Source organism: Mus pahari, chromosome 11, assembly GCF_900095145.1.
Source record: "Mus pahari chromosome 11, PAHARI_EIJ_v1.1, whole genome shotgun sequence".
In the NCBI taxonomy this organism is placed as follows: domain Eukaryota; kingdom Metazoa; phylum Chordata; class Mammalia; order Rodentia; family Muridae; genus Mus; species Mus pahari.
Genome location: NC_034600.1, coordinates 21,903,723 through 21,925,462, shown reverse-complemented (window position 1 = coordinate 21,925,462; position 21,740 = coordinate 21,903,723).

Genomic DNA, 21,740 nt, shown 5'->3' with positions numbered 1-21,740 from the left:
TATAGTCCTAGTACTCTGAATGTAGAGGCAGTAAGATCATAAGTTCAAGGTTATCCTTGACTACATTTTAAGTTCAAGGCTAGCCTGGATGCATGAAACTACATCTCAAGTAAAAGTTGATAGATTAATGGGCAAAGGCTTCAAAACATCATATGTTACAAATGACAATAACTGTTGAATAGGGTGAATGAGGGATGAATTAAATAAAGCAAATGCTCATGTTTTATAATTTTGTCATTAATAGGTTAAAACCATGTTAAAACATGAAGAATTAAAACAGATTATGTGTACAGAACAGGTAGGGTAGTTCTTTAATGTTACTTAGCAAATAGTGCCTTTGACTTAAAGCTGAGCAAACAAAAACTGAAAAATATACTAGAACTAACAACAGCAACCAACTAAACAAAAGGAACAGATACACAGATCAATAGAGAAAAGCACTTGCTGCAGAATCATGAGGACTGAAATTTGCATCCCAGCACCCATGCAACGAGCCAGATATTCCTCAAATACCTCTAACTCCACTTCTGAAGGCTTAGAGGAGGCAGGAGACAAGAGACAGGAGGGTCTCTGTGACCTGTTGCCTTCCTGCCTAGCTGACCAAGCTCAAGTCCTGGGCTCAGGAACTGCCTCAGAGGAAGAGAGAATGACAGATTTGGATGCCCAGAGCCACCTTCTGGCCTCCAGACACATGCATAGGCAGCTCCATGCTTGAGCACATATGCTTACGCATATACGTGTGCATGTGCATATACTTATGAATCAATCAATCAATCAATTAATCAGTTGACTAATCAATCTTTAAATAAAAGTAAACAAATTTATAAAACTGGAATCTGCCTATTTTACAGGATAGCGGTAATATAGTGGGTGAAATGTTCTGGGCGGGGATATCAGAGAGGGAACCTGAGAAGTAGTTGAGCTACACTACAGTCAGAAGGCAGAGCACTGGACAAAGATAATTTGAGGAAGGGGTCACTTTAAAAAGTGTTGCCTCCTCTGGCATTTTCATATAAGTGTGGTAGTTTTCAAATTAAAGACTTCAAAAACTTTTCTTATCCTGACTTTAAAAATAATAGATATTCACACCAAAAACTTAGAAACTCACAGAAAAGTATAAACAGCCAAATACTCACAAGGAGCACCATATCACCCCTATTTTTTTGTTTTCCTTTCTGGATAAGTCAAAGGAGATACAATCTCCTTTTGCCTTTGTCCACACACAACTTACTTGCACACATGGCAAAGCAGTATTTAAGGAGGGAAAGCATCTTTGTTTCCTTGTGATGTCTGGAGCTTCTTTCCAACCTTCCTGGATGTAAAATATAACTCCTACTATACATCCATTGCTATTCTGGCTATAGGAGTAACCGGCCATAGGAGTAACCGGCCAAGGAAGACTCAAGTATTACTACCCCAGCTGTGACTCAGAAAGAATAAATGCTTTAGAAAGTTAGCGTGAGATGGCTGGAGAGCTGGTTTGGTAGGTAAAATGTGGTTGTTCTCCAAGCCTGATGAGTTGAGTTTGATCTCTGGAGGTCACAGTGGAAGGACAGAATGGACCATGCATACACCATACATGTCTACCCACAGTAATAATAAAGGCAAAACATTAGTGTACAAATCATCTTGGGGACACTAAGATGTTGATTTCTGAAACTTCAAATGTTCAGGGATGGGCCCAAAATTGGGTGTAGTATCCAGGGACCTGCAGTGTAGGCATCATCTACAAGCTTGCAACAAATACTGTATCCTATATATTTGCTTATCAGAATATTTTAGTAAACTCTCCAGAGGATTCAGGAAACAATTAGGCAATCTTATAATTCTTTTGGTAGTTTTTTAAAAATAATTTTAGTCTTTGTACAAGTATGCATCATATGTTGGACATATGAATGCATTTTCCTCCCCATGGCCATTACAGACGAGGGTATTGTTCTGTAAGAACTTATCTTGGTCTTAACTGAAGCAACTACACAGAAGCAGCAGGCCATAGCTTCTCTCACTGCCATCTCTTCTTGTTTTTCTTCCTTGAAGTCTCCATAACATTCAGGAAGATGTTATCCATAACCTTTACAGGTTTAACCTGAGTCAGGATCAATGGGAGGTAAATCCTGTAGACTACAGAAAGATTTGTGTGTTGATGGTCAGGTAGAATGAATGAAGATGAAAACTCTTAGGCCTCTGTAGTTCACCAGTGTGGAATAGAATGGACAATGTACCTTGGTCAGAGTCAGACACATCAATGATGAATGAGATTTGCAGCATTTTGAGACATTTTTGTGGGCTGCATGGAGCAGGCGAGTCAGGTAGACTCCAGAAACAAAAGCAAGCAAGCTATGAGCAAATGCAGCTCAAGTTCAATGCTGGGGACTTTGTATAGTACAGTGCATATGGAAACATCCCAGGCATGACCCTTGGGAACTCTGAGTCTTGCGAGAAAGCTTCACACATGCTGGAAAATGTTTTAGTGGGACTAAGGATTCTGAAAGTATAAAATTAAACCCTCTCAAATTGCTTTGATCTTTTTTTTGTGCAAATTTGTATTTTCTTTACATATTTTGTTTCCTTTGAAATTTTATTGAATATCTCTCCCTCCCTTCTTCCCTCTCTCCCTCCCTCCCTCCCTTCCTCCCTCCCTGCCTCTCTGTCCCTGTCCTCCCTCCCTCTCTCTATGTGTGTGCACTTGTGGTGAATATTGTGTTTTCTTCATTGTTAGGAAAAGTGCACAGGGTTCATCCTGCTGAATAATATGAGAACTCCCATTTTTCCTAAAGCATTTTTTTCATGGGAAAGAACTGTAGACATTACTGTAACAGAGCAGAGTCTGTGGCTTAACACACAGTTCACTCCTGGGGCCTATGTGGATCTGGGTACTCTATTTGTTTTGGGGTTAAGCCAAGTCTGAGCCATGTCTGTTGGCTGGCTGTGCCCTCGCTGCTCAGTGCTGGCGAACATACTTCTAGTTATCATTTTATCTCCTGGGTAATCTTGGGCTTAATTGGGTTCCTGCCTTTTATATACCCATCTGGCTTCTTTCTTTTCTATTTTGAAACATCTGTCTGAAACTTATACAGCTGTGTTCGTGACCATTTGGTTATTTAGAGGAATGTTTCTTTTCTTTCCAGAATCAGGGTTCATATTAACCTCTTATAATGAACATAGAAGGAATTAGTTGTTAGCATCAGGCATCCCTTTCTTGCCATGAAAATGTTCAGGCCCCAAACTTCTTTGGTCTCACTGCATAGTACTTGTTCAGTTTGCTACATTGAAGCACTAACCATTCTCCCTGTTTTCTGAAGATAATGTACATTTCCTTTTTCCTCTGTCTCTGTCTCTGCCTCTGCCTCCGTCTCCGTCTCCTCCTCCTCCTTGAGACAGAGTTTCCCTGTGTAGTCCTGGCTATTCTGGAACTTGCTCTGTAAACCAGGCTGTCCTCCAACTCGTAGATCTGCCAGATTCTGCCTCCCATGTACTGAGATAACATGTGTGAACCATCACCGTCCGGTGTTAATGTAGATTCTTTGAATAAATTTGTAAGGATAAAAAAATCAGATTTGTGAGTTGAACATTAGATTAATTTTTCAATGGATTGATTTTCGTTGGACAGGCATGCTTTTGTTATTAAGAATTCTTTCTTGATTTTCCATAATTTGCCTTGCTACAGTTATTGAGGAATTAATTTAAATGATAATTTTAATGTACTTAATTTCACCATTATTGGCTAAGTCGATCAACTTCAGAGCTTGGTGTAAGGGTTGGTTTTACACAAGGGGCATTGTGAAACTTTTGACATGCCGAGCAGGTTTGATATGTTGATGCTTCTGAAGGTTTTACATTCATTCATTAAAACTCTTCTAATTACACACTTACTAGATTTTGATAACTATAAGTAATGCCTTAATAAGGCTGATTAAAATAAGTAATGCTAAGTAAGATCATCCAGATCTGAAGATCTTAGCACTGCCATCCTTCAAACCACTCAAAAGTATTTTCTTCCCTGGGTATTTTAGGTGTTACAGTCTTGATGTCAGTACAGACTGTGGCCCACAAGTGATTGGTTTCTAAGGTCTAGATAACATCTCTGGATTTTTTTTTTTTTTTAGTTGTTTTATAGTGATGGGTGTAGATTCTTGTGAGCTTGCTCTTGCTGGGTGCTAGGAGCTGTCAGAGGAACGATTGCTTAGGATCAGATGCTGCATTCGAGTGAATTGTTTCAGTCAAAGATTGCTCACTATCTTCTGTGTCCCAATAAGTAGGGTTGATTTGCATTTTTCAGCCCTAATTTATAAGTCCATGGCCTCAGTTTATCTTCAGGAGTGAAAATTGTCTGATTTTATACCTCTCACTTGTTGTTATCGCTGTTGGGTTGATGAAAACTGACTAACACAGAACAGATAAGGTAAAAGCAAATCTTTTCACCTCTGTCAGATGAGCTTGTGCATATTGGGGTGCCATTTTTACGTTTGGTATAAACCTTATCTCTGGAATGATATCAAAGGGTCCTTCGGGAGGGTACCAACTAGGAAACAAACCTGCATAGAGCCAGGGTTGTTACCTTGTCAGTTCTGTGACTCTACTGGAGCATCTGTCACCCATTACTGAAGTGAGCTCCTTGTTTTATGACCTTGTGAAATCACTTCTAAGTGGCCCAATGGTGCTTTTTGTCTTCATTACATTCTCAGTACACAGAACTGAGCTCAGTGGGTTATTTAATAGTCTTATTGATAAAACAGGTTTATTAACACAGATGATGCCAAAATCCCAAATCCCAAATATTTACCATTTGTTCTGCAAACGCACTTGAAATTACCCCTTCAGACTTCATGCTTTCATCTCACAATTACATTGGGACCCATTTAAGACATATTATCTGAGCAGAATCTTTCACTATCAAGTTAACACAGCCGGGTTCAGTTTGGAGTGGTGTTTCTCAACCTTTTTGTTTTTCTTCTTTTTGATGACAATTCATTTTAAGAAAAAATTTTACCCTGACTAGGAAAATCATCTAGTACATGTATGCCAACACATACATGCTCAGAAAGCACATTATTCCTACTCTTGACCTTATTTACCACTTTCAATAAGTACCACTGTCACATACTCTAGTATTCTGTGTTCTGCTCTTTTCTATTTCTATTTTCAACAATCAAGACTGGTACTATGCACTTTTCGAGTTTCATGACTTTAATGAAATTGGAAAAAAACACTGCTTTTTAAAAAACAATTTTTAAATACAAGTCTAGATACTGGTTATTTCTAGGGAGTAACACTGAGAAAGAAAGAGGCCCTGGATGTGTGGGTTGGATGGGAAGAGCATTCTGAGATGGGGTATATAAGGAGAGGAGTAACAAAGACACTGTCCCACTTCCCCACTGTATCTTTAGTTCAATGTATACCCATCTATCCAGGGAGGTTGCTTTCAGGGAAGGACTGTATATTACTCAGCTCTTTCATTTTCATTATTAAGCAAAGATCAGTAAATATTTGTAAATGACACAGTAACTGCTTGCATTGCTCTATCTAGGTAAAATAAAGAACTCATATTTATGAGGTACATATGAGCACAAGGATGTGTAGTAGATGGTGTTGGTGCCTGGCCAAATCTCCATACCTGCCAGAAGGATAGGCTATTAATTACACAGTTATCTTCTTCTCTATGAATTTACACCCAGCTCTCATGACCATCTACTCCTTTATATTCTAACCAGAATATGAAAGTTGTGTCTCCAAATGAGATCATTATATTAATTTTACCTATCTAGCACTTTGCTTGAATGGCAAGAGGACTCCCCAAGCACTCCTTTGAGCTGAACTTTGGCACAGTTTGGGTGTTTCCTTACATCACAAATGGAATGAGACTCTATTGTTAGTATGTCTCTGCTCACTGCTACACAGGAGTTTAGGAATCCCCTCCTGAGAAGAGCCTTCAAACACTTGAAAAGCTGTACACTGAATCTGTCTCAACACTTATGGTCACACTTCATTTTTCATTAGAAAATGGCCCTCCCAAGATGACTTCACTAGATCGCCCTTCGAATATATTTGGCTGTTTTCAAAATCAAATCACTGCTCAAAGAACAAAGAGTTGCCATTTTAAGGGCATTTAAGAGAATAGGAAACAGGCCTCTAAGCAATGGTGAGTACATTTCCCAAGATGAAAGCTCCTTGCACACTTCAGACGACTGAGACTCCAGACTTCGTAAGTTTAGAAGCCCTCTTGAATGAGTAGCAAAACAAAGCGAACTTGTTAGTAGTAGTGTGGTTATGGGGTGGAGACACAGTCTCACCTCTAGCAGCTTGAGTTGTTCTTACCAGAGAGTGCAACTCAGGTGAAACTGGAATGTTTTACTTTGTGCAGAAAAGAATTTCAGTATGAGGCAGAGTTGGAGTTTATTAAGCGGAGATTATAAGAGATTTAAGCATAATCTTTTTTCCCCAATTTTTATTAGGTATTTACTTCCTTTACATTGCAAATGCTATCCCCAAAGTCTCCTATACCCTCCCCCCTGCTCCCCTACCCACCCACTACCCCTTCTTGGCCCTGGTGTTCCCCTGTATGGGGCATATAAAGTTTGCAAGACCAAGGGGCCTCTCTTCCCAATGATGGCTGACTAGGCCATCTTCTGTTACATATGCAGGTAGAGACATGAGCTCTGGGGGTACTGGTTAGTTCATATTGTTGTTCCACATATAGGGTTGCAGACCCCTTCAGCTCCTTGGGTACTTTCTCCAGCTCCTCTATTGGGGGACCTGTGTTCCATTCAATAGCTGACTGTGAGCATCCACTTCTGTGTTTGCCAGGCACTGGCATAGCCTCACAAGAGACAGCTATATCAGGGTCCTTTCAGCAAAATCTTGCTGGCATATGCAATAGTGTCTGCGTTTGGTGGCTGATTATGGGATGGACCCCTGGGTGGGGCAGTTCCTGGATGGTCCATCCTTTCGTCTCAGCTCCAAACTTTGTCTCTGTAACCCCTTCCATGGGAGTTTTGTTCCCAATTCTAAGAAGGGGTGAAGTGTCCACATTTTGGTCTTCATTCTTCTTGAGTTTCATGAGCAAGTTTCATGTGTTTTACAAATTGTATCTTGGGTATTCTAGGTTTCTGGACTAATATCCACTTATCAGTGAGTGCATATCATGTGAGTTCTTTTGTGATTGGGTTACCTCACTCAGGATGATACCCTCCAAATCCATCCTTTTGCGAAGGAATTTCATATAGCTGAGTAGTATTTAATAGCTGAGTAGTATTCCATTGTGTAAATGTACCACATTTTCTGTATCCATTCCTCTGTTGAGGGTCATCTGGGTTCTTTTCAGCTTCTGNCTATTATAAATAAGGCTGCTATGAACATAGAGGAGTATGTGTCCTTATTACCAGTTGGAACGTCTTCTGGGTATATGCCCAGAAGAGATATTGCTGGGTCCTCCGGTAGTACTATGTCCAATTTCCTGAGGAACTGCCAGACTGATTGCCAGAGTGGTTTTACAAGCTTGCAATCCCACCAACAATGGAGGAGTGTTCCTCTTTCTCCACATCCTTGCCAGCATCTGCTGTCACCTGAATTTTTGATCTTAGCCATTCTGACTGGTGTGAGGTAGAATCTTAAGGTTGTTTTGATTTGCATTTCCCTGATGATTAAGGATGTTGAACACTTTTTGAGGTGNTTCTCAGCCATTNNATATTCCNCAGTTGANAATTCTTTGNTTAGNTCTGTNCNCCATTTTTTAATGGGGTTATTTGGTTTTCTGGAGTCCGTCTTCTTGAATTCTTTATATATAATGGATATTAGTCCCCTATCTGATTTAGGATTGGTAAAGATCCTTTCCCAATCTGTTGGTGTTCTTTTTGTCTTGTTGACAGTGTCTTTTACCTTACAGAAGCAGGAGCTGATGCAGAGGCCATGGAGGGATGTTACTTGCTTAGCCGGCTCTCTTATAGAACCCAAGACTACCAGCCCAGGGATGGTCCCACCCACAAGGTCTCTGTAATAATTCCAGCGTGTGTCAAGTTGACACACAAAACCAGCCAGTACACAGGCGATTAAAGCAGTTGAGGAAAGAGTCTTTAGGCCAGGATCCCTCAAGCACTCAGACCAAGTGCCCTATACAGTTACCTGGAAGAATCTGGTGGAGGACACCCCTCCCCTCCCCTCATGGATAAAAGTCTTTCTTTCCCCAAGACCCACCTCACAGGTTCTGGCCATCAAGAAAAAGGAAGCATGGGAGGAAGGATCCGGACCTGAGAAGAAGTTGATCCTCCAAGATCTTTCAACAGCAGACCTGTTGTTCCAAGACCCTCCTCATCCATATCCCTCTTCCCTTGCCTGCATGGCTCTGCCAGCGCCAGCACTGGCTTCGAGATCCTCAGCCCATATGAGACCATGGCCATTGCACCCCCTGTTTACCAGAGGGAGAAATGGGAGGAGACCCTTAACTTCTCTATCCTACCACCTGGGGACCCACTTCCCCTGATACCACAGTGGCTCTCCCACTGGGGGCATATGGGCCTCTAGAAAAGGACAATCAGTTTATGCAATATTGGCTCTTCTCTTGGGCTGACTTGTACAACTGGAAGGCCCAACACTCCCCCCCCCCTTCCAAGGGGCCGATTAATACTGTTTTATTTACTCATCAGTTCACCTAGGATGATATCCACCAGGGTGTTGTTCTCTGACTAGACCTGACTGCGACTTTAATATGGTAGAGGGTAAGGAACATCTGAAGGTCTATCTCCAGACTCCATTGGCAGGTCTCAAGGGGGCCACACGACAATCCACCAATTTGACCAAGTTATGTGAGGTTAAGCAGGGACCAGATGAGTCACCCACAGCCTTTCTAGTGTAGCTCATGGAGCCTTTCTGTAGGTGTACACCCTATGACCCCAGCAGTGAGGAGCATAATGCTACTTTGATTATGGTTTTTATAGACCAGGCTAGTAAAGATATCAGGAAAAAGCTTCAGAGGCTAGAGGAACTACAGGATAAATCATTGAGGGATTTAGTGCAGGTTGCTGAAATGAAAAAAGAAAAGTGACAGGGAAGGAATTTAACAGAGAATATTGACCACAGTAGTTAGGGAAAGCAGAGAAGAAAGACTCCAACCAAAGAGAGACAGAAAATCTCTTGAAAAGAACCACTGTGTATATTGCAAGGAGAGGGGCCACTGGGCCAGAGAGTGCTCTAACAAATGGAAGCTGGGGGCAGGAAATTACAGGCTTTGGGAAAAAGCCCCCCAAATGACAAAGGTGTTAACTCTGGGGAAAGACAGTGAATAGGGAGGATGGGGTTCAGACTCCCTCTCTGAACCCAGGGTAACTCTGAGAGTGGAGGGGAAACCCTCTCAATTCTTGCCACAGGGGCTCAGCACTTGGTCCTCCTCCAAGCCAATGGCCCCATTTCCAAGAAAAGAATCTTGGGTTCAAGGAGCCACTCTCACCAAAATGTATGCATGGACTACTCGAAGAACAGTGGACCTGGGGCTGGGCTGGGCATCCCATTCACTGACTGTCATCCCAGACTCTTTCTATCCTCTGTTGAGGCAAGACTTACTCTCCAAAATGGGGGCCCTGATACACTTCCTGCCTGATGGGCAGCAACTAACTGACCCAAAAGGAGAGTCCATGGGTGAAGAAAGACCTCTCTAACCGACCCCTGCTGGGAGGTGAGGCTACGTGCTTTACAGACAGGAGCAGTTTTCTCCATGAAGGTCAGAGATAAGTGGGTGCTGCTCTAGTCAATGGCACAAATGTCATCTGGGTGGAACCTCTACCCTCCAGCACATTGGCCCAGAAATCAGCTAATTGCCCTTACCAAGGTCTTGGAACTTAACATCTACAAAGGTAGCAAGTATGCCTTTTTCACAGGGGGAAAGTATGCCTATCCATGGGGCTATATACCAAGATCAAGGGCTGCTCACATCAGAGGGAAAAGAAATAAAAAACAAACAGGAAATCTTGGATCTCTTGAATGCACTGATGAAGCCAGCAACTGTGAGTATCATTCATTGCCCAGGACATCAGAAGGGAAGAGACTCAGTGGCCCAGGGCAATAACCAGGCAGATCAAGTGGATTGAGAAGTGGCTATGCAGGAGCCTATCCCAGTTATGGGACTTCAAGGGTCACCTGCTGGGAAATGGGGCCGGACTAAGAGATGGTCTCACTTAAAATATACTGAAGAAGAAAGGACTCAGATTGCTAGTCACCCTACCAACTATAACCTAGAGAAGGAAGGGCAATGATGCATAAATGAAGAAAAAACTATAGTCCCTAGAAACCAAGGAAAAGACTTACTAGGCCGAGTGCACAGATGGACTCATTTAGGGGGACAACCACTTTTTCTGTGCTACTTGGGGGTGTAGCACATACTGGAGACCATTCTGGGGGTAGTTAAAGATTCAATGTCCAAGGTAGAGAAGGGCTATTCAAGCAGAACAGAGAAAGAGAACAATCCCAAGTTTGGTTTGAATCCTGGTTTAACAATTCTTCTTGGCTCACCACCCTGATTTTCTCCCTAGTAGGTCCCTTAATCATCTCATTTTTACTCAGACTTTTGACCCCTACATTTTGAACCACTTGGTCACTTTCTTTATGGAATGCATAGATGCAGTACAGCTAATGATCTTAAAGAGAAATATAGAGAACTAGATACAAAGGACCAGGGATATGAGCTGCATGACTATTAACAATAGCTTCAGAATTGAAGCATGCACAAGGAAAAAGTGGAGGGGGGCAATGAAGAGGTCAGCTCAGGACCTTTGGAAAATTCCACCAGGCACCCCTCTCCCTGGAAGAGAGAGGTCATAGAGCATGAAGTCACCCCTCCCCTCTGGAAGGGAGAGCTCCGACCGTTGGCCACCTGCAGAGACCAATCAGTTTAAAGGGCACATTGTTCCACCAATCATATGGAGCCTAGTTGCTGATGCTCTATTCTGTCCCTGGAAACTGTATAAAAACTTGCCAAATGGGCTGCTCAGGGTTGCTGCTTCTCCTTTGGGTGCAGGTCAACCCCAGTGTGCTGGAACAATACATACCTCTTGCTTTTGCATCGAACCCCAGCTCCTGGTGGTTCACTCAGAGGGTCCCCAGTAGCTAAGAGGCTTGTCAGAGTCTTACAGTTACAACCTTACTGAGGAGCGATTGACAATGGATAGTTGCTTGAGGAGGGTGTTTTTTTTTTTTTTTTTTGGTCAGGGTAGGGGGAGGATATAGTTACTGACAGTTTCCCCGTTGTCTAGGAGATAGTCCAATAATTTTGCACATATGATAAGCATTAACTGGACTTAGTGGCTCCTAATAAAAACCATGAAGTTGAAGGAGGACATTGTATTTACTCGTTTTAGTTGACTTGACATGTTAGAGCCACCAGAGAAGAAGGGGCCTCAGTTGAGGAAATAACCTCTGTGCGATCCGGCTGCAGGGCATTTTCTCAATTAGCGATCAAGGCAGGAGGGTTCAGTGCATGTGGATGTTGCCATCCCTATACTGGCATCCCTGTGTTCTGTAAGAAAACAGGCTGAATCAGCCAGTGAGCAGCACTCCTCCATGGCCTCTTCATCAGCTTCTGCTTCCATATTTCTGTCCTGTTTGAGTTTCTATCTTGACTTTGGTGATGAAAAGCAGTGTGGAAGTATAAGCTGAATAAACTCTTTCCTCTTCAAATTTCTTTTTGGCCATGGTGTTTTGTTGCAGCAATAGAAACAGTAACTAAGATAGGTATGTTATGGGGGACAAGGAAAGAACTGGGTGGGGGAGATAGGATGTAGATGTGATCATATTTCATCTTATACAGGTTTGAAATTCTCAAAAATAAACCTTTTGAATGTTTCCTGTGCTTTCATCAGCAATTTCAAAGTTCAAGTCTTATGTTAATGTCCTTGATCAATTTTGAGTCCTTTTTTTTTATTATTATTTCTGGGTATAGGGTGGGAGGTAGGGATTCAGTTTTTTCTGTGTGAATATTCAATTTCCTCACTACCATTTGTTAAAGAGACTGTCAATTCATCTTTGTGTACTTTGCTTCCTTTGTCAAGAATCAGTGGCAATAGCTTCATGGCTTTATTTCTGTGTCTTCTGTATAATCGATACTTCTGTTTTCATGGCAGTACTAGGCTATCATCTCCATCATGATGAGTGTATTTAGTTTTTTTTTTTTTTTTTTTTTTGATATTTTCTTTATTTACATTTCAAATGTATTCCCCTTTTCAGATCTCCCCTTTGGAAAACACTTACACTATCCTCCCTCCCCCTGTCTCTATGGGGATGCACCCTCAGCCACACACCCACACCCATCTAGCATTGAACACCAACAGGCCCAAGGGCTGCTCATCCCACTGATGCCAACAAGGACATCCTCTGTGACATATGTGGCTGGAGTCCTAGGTCCCTCAGTGTGTACTCTTTGATTGGTGGTCCAATCCCTGAGAGCTCTGCGGGAGGGTCTGTCTCTCTGATTGATGCTGTTGTTCCCTCCATGGGGCTATAAACCCCCTCAGCTCCTTCACTGCCTTCTCCAACTCCACCACTGGGGACCCCACACTCAGTTCAATGGTTGGCAGCAAGTATCCGCCTCTGTATTTGTCAGGCTCTGGCACAGCCTTTCAGGAGACAGTCATATCAGGCTCCCATAAGCAAGCACTTCTCAGAATCCACAATAGTGTCTGGCTTTGGTGACTGTATCTAGTTGTGGGATGAATCCCCAGATGGGCAGTCTCTGGATGGCCTTACTTTCAGTCTCTGCTCCACACTTTGCCTCCATATTTCCTCCTGTGAGTATTTTGCTCCCCCTTCTAAGAAGCACTGAAGCATCCACATTTTGGTCTTCCTTCTTCTTGGGCTTCATATGGTCTGTGAATTGAATCTTGGGCATTCTGAACTTTTGGGCTAATATCCACTTCTCAGTGAGTACATACCATGTGTGTTCTTTTGTGATTAAGTTAGTACATTCGGGATGATATTTTCAAGTTCCATCCATTTGCCTGCTAATTTCATGAAGCCATTGTTTTTAATTGCTGAATGGTATTGTGTAAATGTACCACATTTTCTGTATCCATTCCTCTATTGAGGGACATCTGGGTTGTTCCCAGCTTCTGGCTATTATAATTATGGCTGTTATAAACAGAATGGAGCATATCCTTATTAGATGTTGGAGAATCTTCTGGGTATATGCCCAGGAGTGGTAGAGCTGGGTCCTCAGGTAGTACTGTGTCCAATTTTCGGAGGAACCACCAGACTGATTTCCAGAGTGGTTGTACCAGTTTGTAATCCCACCAACAATGGAGGTGTGTTCCTCTTTCTCCACATCCTCACCAGGAATTGTTGTCACATGAGTTTTTGATCTTAGCCATTCTGACTGGTGCGAGGTGGATTCTCAGAGTTGTTTTGATTTGCATTTCCATGATGACTAAGGATGTTAAACATTTCTTTAGGTGCTTCTTGGCCATTTGAATTTCCTCAGTTGAGAATTTTCTTTTTAGCTCTGTACCCCATTTTAAAATAGGATTATTTGGCTCTCTGGAGTCTAACTTCTTGAGTTCTTTGTATATATTGTATATTAGCACTCTCTCAGATGTAGGATTCGTAAATGTCTTTTTCCAACCTTTTGGTTGCTGTTTTGTCCTATTGATAATGTCCTTTGCCTTATAGAAGCTTTGTAATTTTATAAGGTTCTATTTGACAATTGTTGATCTAAGAGCATAAGCCACTGGTGTTCAATTCAGGAATTTTTCCCCTGTGCCCATATCTTTGAGGCTCTTCCCCACTTTCTCCTCTATAAGTTTTAGTGTCTCTGGTTTTATGTGGAGTTCCTTGATCCACTTAGACTTGAGCTTTGTACAAGGAGATAAGAATGGATCAACTCACATTCTTCTACATACTAACTGCCAGTTCAGCCAGCACCATTTGTTGAAAATGCTGTCTTTTTTCCACTGCATGGTTTTAGCTCCTTTGTCAAAGATCAAGTGACCATAGGCGTGTGGGTTCATTTATGGGTCTTCAAATCTATTCCATTGATTTGCCTGTCCGTCACTGTACCAGTACCATGCAGCTTTTATCACAATTTCTCTGTAGTACAGCTTGAGGTCAGGAATGGTGATTCCACCAGAGATTCTTTTATTGTTGAGAATAGTTTTTGCTATCCTAGTTTTTTTTTGTTGTTGTTGTTGTTATTCCAGATGAATTTGCAAATTGCCCTTTCTAACTCAGTGAAGAATTGAGTTGAAATTTTGATGGGGATTGCATTGAATCTGTAGATTGCTTTTGACAAGATAGCCATTTTTACTATATTGATCCTGCCAATCCATGAACATGGGAGATCTTTCCATCTTCTGAGATCTTTGATTTCTTTCTTCAGAGACTTGAAGTTCTTATCATACAGATCTTTCACCTGCTTAGTTAGAGTTACATCAAGGTATTTTATATAATTTGTGACTATTGTGAAGGCTGTTGTTTTCCTAATTTCTTTCTCAACCTGGTTATCCTTCGTGTAGAGAAAGGCCACTGATTTGCTTGAGCTAATTTTATATCCAGTTACTGCTCTGAAGTTGTACATCAGGTTTAGGAGTTCTCTGGTGGAATTTTTTGGGGTCATTTATATGTATATCATATCATCTGCAAATAGTGATATTTTAACTTCTTCCTTTCTGGTTTGTATCCCTTTGATCTCCTTTTGTTGTCTAATTGCTCTGGCTAGGACTTCAATCACTATAGGTAGGGAGAGAGTGGGCATCCTTGTCTAGTCCCTGATTTTAGTGGGATTGCTTCCAGTTTCTCTCCATTTAGTTTGATGTTAGCTACTGGTTTGCTCCGTATTGCTTTTATTATGTTTAGGTGTGGCTCTTGAATTCCTGATCTTTCTAAGTCTTTTATCATGAATGGGTGTTGGATTTTGTCAAATGCTTTCTCAGCATCTAATCAGATGATCATGTGGTTTTTGTCTTTGATTTTGTTTATATAGTGGATTACGTTGATGGATTTCCATATATTGAACCATCCCTGCATCACTGGGATGAAGCCTACGTGATCATGATAGATGATTGTTTTGATGTGTTCTTGGATTCGGTTTTTGAGAATTCTATTGAGTATTTTTGCATTGATATTCATAAGGGAAACTGGTCTGAAGTTCTCTTTCTTTGTTGGATCTTTGTGTGGTTTAGGTATCAGAGTAATTGTGGCTTCATAGAATGAATTGGGTAGAGTACCTTCTGTTTCTATTTTGTGGAATAGTTTGAGGATTATTGGCATTAGGTCTTCTTTGAAGTTCTGATAGAACTCTGCACTAAACTTATCTGGTCCTGTACTTTTTTTTTTGGTTGGGAGACTATTAATGACTGTTTCTATTTCTTTAGAAACAGATATGGGACAGTTTAGATCATTTATCTAATCCTGATTTAACTTTGGTTCCTGGTATCTGGCTAGAAAATTGTCCATTTCGTCTAGACTTTCCAGCTTTGTTGAGTGTAGCCTTTTGTAGTAGGATCTTATTTTTTGGATTTCCCCAGTTTCTGTCGTTATGTCTCCCTTTTCACTTCTGATTTTGTTAATTAGGATATTGTCCCTTTGCCCTCTAGTTAGCCTGGCTAAGGGTTTATCTATCTTGTTGATTTTCTCAAAGAACCAGCTCCTGGTTTGGTTGATTCTTTGTATAGTTCTTTTTGTTTCTACTTGGTTGAGTTCAGCCCTGAGTTTGATTATTTCCTGCCATCTACTCCTCTTAGGTGAATTTGCTTCTTTTTGTTCTAGAGCTTTGAGGTATGCGGTTAAGCTGGTAGCGTATGCTCTCTCCAGTTTCTTTTTGGAGGCAGTCAGATCTATGAGATTTCCTCTTAGTACTGCTTTTATTGTGTCCCATAAGTTTTGGTTATGTCCTGACTTCATTTTCATTAAATTCTAAAGACTCTAATTTCTTTCTTTACTTCTTCCTTGACCAAGTTATTATTGAGTAGAGTATTGTTCAGCTTCTATGTGTATGTGTTCTTTCTTTTGTTTTTGTTGCTCTTGAAGACCAGCCTTTGTCTGTGGTACTCTGATAGTAGACATGATATTATTTCAATCTTCTTACATCTGTTGAGGTGTGATTTGTCACATATTATATGATCAGTTTTGGAGAAGGTACCATGCAGTGCTGAAAACAAGGTATACTTTTGTTTTTGGATGAAATGTTCTATAGATACTTGTTAAATCCATTTTTTTCCATATCTTTTGTTAGTTTCACAGTGTCTCATTTTAGTTTCTGTTTCCATTATCTGTCCATTGCTGAGAGTGTGCTGTTGAAATCCCCCACAATTATTGTGTGAGGTACAATGTGTGCTTTAAGCTTTAGTAAAGTTTCTTTTCTGAATATGGGTGCCCTTGGATTTGGAGCATAGATGTTCAGAATTGAGAGTTCTTCTTGGTAGATTTTTTCCTTTGATGAGGTGTCCTTCCTTATCCTTTTTGATGACTTTTGGTTGAAAGTCAATTTTATCTGATCTTAGAATGGATACCTCTGCTTGTTGAACATTTGCTTGGAAAATTGCTTTCCAGCCCTTTCCTCTGAGGTAATGTCTGTCTTTGACACTGAGGTGTGTTTACTGCATCCAGCAAAATGCTGGGCCCTGTTTGCATATCTGCCACACCCACTCCAGTGAAGTCTGCTTGACAGGCCGAGAGGCCTAGAAGCACTCACGAGGCAAAGAGTTTCAAGGAAACTCAGCCTCCTGGAACCTTGGCATTCTCATAACCCGTATACTCAAACCTTATCCCCACATTAGTATGGTGTATGTGCTCTTTCAGTATTGTTTTATTATAAGTGCCTTTAAAGATTGCATTTTATCATAGGTGAGCCTCTACCAGTGTTCCAACATCTTAGAAATTCCTTGAAGCCGAAGAGCTTGGAATTCAGTAGGATTCAGTGAGAAGGTTACCTATTCATTAACATTCAAATTTACTTCTAGTAAAGACTAATTAGGCATTACAAAGAACAGAGCCAGAATAGCTCAGGGCTAGTCTGCAGAGTGATCTCTTAGGACAGTAGCCAGTCTCACCCAAACAAGGAAATTCACAGGCCTAGGAAATAGGGGGGTTGTGGTATTGCATTATTCATGAGAAGGTCTACTAGAGCAGAACCCCCTGGTGCTGGTGCTAACTCTCACAAGGCTCAAAGTAGTAGCACAAATTGTGACTAGGGTGTGAAATCCTTACCTGTCATTAGCTGACCCTAGGCAGAGCTGCTTTTTCTTTACTGTAAACATTACCTGGTTCCTGTAAGTTCCTTTGAAGTCATTCCTTTGTTTTGTGTCAAGTAACTTCAATGTACTTTACCTGCTGTGACATCCTACCCCTTTGTTTTCTGTATTATATAAGACTGGTGTTCACTTTGTGAAATTATACTCAGATTCTACATGCTCCATCGTGTCTGGTCTGTTTGTCAATTCGCAGAATCCCTAGCCCATCTGCCACCAGAAACCTGTTCCATGCAGACAGGAGACCCAAAAAGGGGGTAGTCTGTGGCACATATCCAGTCTGTTAGTCTATGTCATTTTATTGTGGAATTGATTCCATTGATGTTGAGACACTAAGAAATAATGCTTGTTACTTCATGCTATTTTTGATGTTATTTTTTTTGTTTGTTTGTTTGTGTGGGTATCTTCTTTTGGGTTTGTTGAAAGAAGATTACTCTGTCTTTTTCTAGGGTGTATTTTCCCTCCTTGTATTGGCATTTTCCATCTATTATCCTTCGTAGGGCTGGATTTGTGGAAAGATAATGTATAAATTTGATTCCTGGAATAGCCTGTTTTCTCTATTTTAATTGAGAGTTTTGCTGGGTATAGTAGTCTGGGCTGGCATATTTGCTCTCTTAGGGTCTGGATGTCATCTGCCCAGGATCTTCTGACTTTCATAGTCTCTGGTTAGAAGTCTGGCATAATTTTGATAGGTCTGCCTTCATGTGTTACTTGACCTTTTCCCCTTACTGCTTTTAATATTCTTTCTTTGTTTTATGCATTTGGTGTTTTGACTATTATGTGATGGGAGGAATTATTTTTTCTAGTCCAATCTATTTGAAGTTCTGTAGGCTTTTTATATGCATATGGACATCTCTTTTTTTAGGTTAGGGAAGTTTTCTTCTATAATTTTGCTGAAGGTATTTACTGACCCTTTAAGTTGGGAATCTTTACTGTCTTTTACACCTATTATCCTTAGGTTTGGTCTTTTCATTGTGTCCTGGATTTCCTGGATGTTTTGGGTTAGGAGCTTTCTGCATTTTGCATTTTCTTTGACTGTTATATCAATGTTTTCTTTCTTTCTTTCTTTCTTTCTTTCTTTCTTTCTTTCTTTCTTTCTTTCTTTCTTTCTTTCTTTCTTTTCTTTTCTTTTTTAAGACAGAGTTTCTCTGTGTAGCCCTGGCTGTCCTGGAACTCACTCTGTAGACCAGACTGGCCTCGAACTCAGAAATCTGCTTCCCTCTGTGTCTATGTTTTCTATGGTATCTTCTGTACCTGAGATTCTCTCTTCTATCTCTTGTATTCTGTTGGTGATGCTTACATCTATGACTCCTGATCTCTTTCTTAGGTTTTCTACCTCCAGGGTTGTCTCCCTTTGTGATTTCTTTATTGTTTCTATTTTCATTTTTAGATCCTGTATCGTTTTGTTCAATTCCCTCCCTTGTTTAGTTTTGGTTTCTTTTATTAAGGGATTTTTGTGTTTCTTCTTAAAGTCTTCTATGTGTTTACTTATGTTCTCCTGTATTTCTTTAAGGGTGTTATTTATGCCATCTTCAAGTCCTCTATCATCATCATGATATTTGATTTTACATTTGAGTCTTGCTTTTTTGGTGTGTTGGATTATCCAGGGCTTGCTGTGGTGGGAGAACTGGGTTCTGATGATGTCAAGTAGCCTTGGTTTCTGTTGCTTATGTTCTTGTCCTTGCCTCTCATCATCTGGTTGTGCCTGGTATTAGCTGGTCTTGTTGTCCATAACTGTGGCTTATCCCTCTTTCAATCCTGTGTGTCAGTACTCCTGGGAGATCAGTTTTGTCTTAGAGGAATTTGTGTATGGAGAGCTGTGGCATAGCATCAGCTCTGGGTGTTTATGGAAACCAGATGGATCCTGTCCATGGATGTTCCTTGGTTCCCTTGTCCTCATGGCTCTAGACAGGTCTGTCTTATGCCAGAAATTTAAGTAGAAGTGGTGTGCTTACCTGTGTTCATAGGTGAGACAACTTGGGACACCAGTTGTCTCCTGACAGTATTTGGGTATGGAGCACTGTGACACAAGATCAGCTCTGGGTGCAGATGAAAACCACAAGGATCCTGTCACAGGCTGCCCCTTAGTTCTTGTGTCCTGAGGGTTCTAAGAGTGTCCCTCTGAGAAGAAGTGGTGTTCTTACCTGTGATCACAGGCAAGTCTGCACTCTTGGAAGACCATCTTTCTCCCAGTGGTATTTGGGTATGGAGTGTTGTGGCTATATTTAGATTTAATAGTCTGTGCTTCATTCTTTTTCCTCACAGTTGTTTGCTTTCTAAGAGGTTCCCATGCTTCTATACGAAATAGAATTGCTTTCCCCCTAGTTCTGTGAAGAATGTCTTCATAATTTAGGAACGGGTATTGAATTGCACTTGTAGATCATTCATAGTAATTTGACCATTTTCACAACATTAATTCTGGGGGCACAGTTCCATCTTTTGGTGCCGACTTTTTACTTCAGGGCTTTGTACATTTCCATGTAGGCATCTTTCACTTCTTCAGTTGTGTTATATCTATCTGTATTTTGTTGTTGTGTTATTGTTGTAGTAATTATTGTAAATGAAATTGTTTTTCTGATTTTTTTCAGTAAGTTATTCATTGAGGGATAAAAAAGATACTGATTTTAGTAAATTGAAAGTTTTATATTGTGTTTCTATCTTATTATTTTAAATTTTTTTATTTCTGTATTTCCCACCCCTCACTGGTTTAATATAGGCAACTTGGGAGCTTAGACGAGAGGAAGAATGCCAGGCAATTCTGAATCTATTCATTGAGTTTCTGAGCAATTTTTTTTTTTTCATCACAGTCTCTTCCTCAACTGATTTGTGATCTTATTATAAATCAGGCTACTTTTTATGAATTAATATTAAACTGGCTCAACTAGGGATCCATCCCATGGGTGGGCACCAAACACTGATGCTATTACTAATGCTGTGTTCTGCTTGCAGACAGGGGACTAGCCTGGTTGTCCTCTGAGAGGCTTTACCAGAAGCTGACTGAGACAGATGCAGATATGTACAGCCAATCATTGAACTGAGTTTTGGAACCCCTATGGAAGAATTAGGGGAAGGACTGAAGGAGCTGAAGGGGAGAACAACCCCACAGGAAGAGCAACAGTGTAAACTAACCTGCACCCCTGGGAGCTCCCAGAGACTAAGCTACCAACCAAAGAGCTTATACAGACTAGTCCAAGGCATCTAGCACGTATGTAGCAGAGGCCTACCTTGTCTGCCCTCAGTGGGAGAGGATGTGCCTAATCCTGTAAAGATTTGATGTCCCAAGGAAGAGGGGATTGTTGGGGATGGGATGGGGTTAAGGGGTGGGAAGGAGCAGCCTTTCAGAGATAAGGGGGTGAAGATGGGGTGAAGAATTCTGGGAGGAGGGACCATGAGGGGGCAACATTTTGAATGTAAATAAATAAAATAGTTAATTAAAAAATTAAAACTGAAGCACACTGACAATCTTGAGGAACTTTCTTGGGGAGAGCAAGGATGGCAAGAAGCAGAAAGCTATTTTGACTCTGTACCACATTCTGCATCCTTGGCCTCTGCTCACTGGATGCCAATGCCACTGGAGTGTTTAAAGTTTCTCACAATAAAACAACATGCTGACCCTAAACAGTGCTTGGAAACAGGATTGTAACTTAAGTTGTGTAGATAGCAAAGTGAAGCAGTAACATGCAAGTAAAAACGTTTTGCCAACTCTTGCATTCATACATATTTTCTGTCCCCGATATAACCATGTTTTTATTTTTCTGAATTAGGTTCTAAACCATTTGTACGGTGGAAACTACACTTACTCTAATGAAGGCTCCTAAACAGATATCTAGACTCCTGATAAATACTGATGGACTACGGGAGCTTCCCACAGGGCTTCCTCAGTGTCTGGCGTTTTCTGTGAGAAAAGGCCTGGAGTTGAAACATTGGTCCTTTGAATTGGGATGTTTTCCTGAAAGGTTTCACCACAATGGCACTGATTAGCTGCCAGACTAATTGCTTGTCCCCTCCAGCCATGTTTTGTAGGCAAACTGGGCCCAGGGGTAACATAACAGCATGTGCTGAGGCAAACTTTCCAACAGTGCTCCCCCCTCCAATGAGGAAAGTGACTTTTGGTGAACAAATGTTCTTTCACCTTCAGTGTTGAGGAGCTGTTAACGCTGGGTCCTGACGTCACATGACTGATGCATGACTTCTGTGTGGCAGAGCTTCTCCTCTTTCCCCTTGGAGCTGTGAGCTCTTTATATCGCTTTCCTTTGGTAAGGTGGGTGCATTACCCATAAATTTGAATGTGTTTTTAACAACCTGGTGGTTGCTGGGATAGTGCTCTGCCCAGCTGCAGGCTTCTAGTTTTTCTCTCACAATGCGAAGGACTAGCTAGCTCTGTTTAGGAACATGCCCTCCTGCTAGGAATCTGAAGAAAAGGTTTTTGACCCATGCTTCTTGGTTTCTTGTTTTGGCCTTAGTTTGTTTCAGACGTATAAGAATGAAAATGCCTTCTTTTTTTTTTTTTTTTTTTGGTTT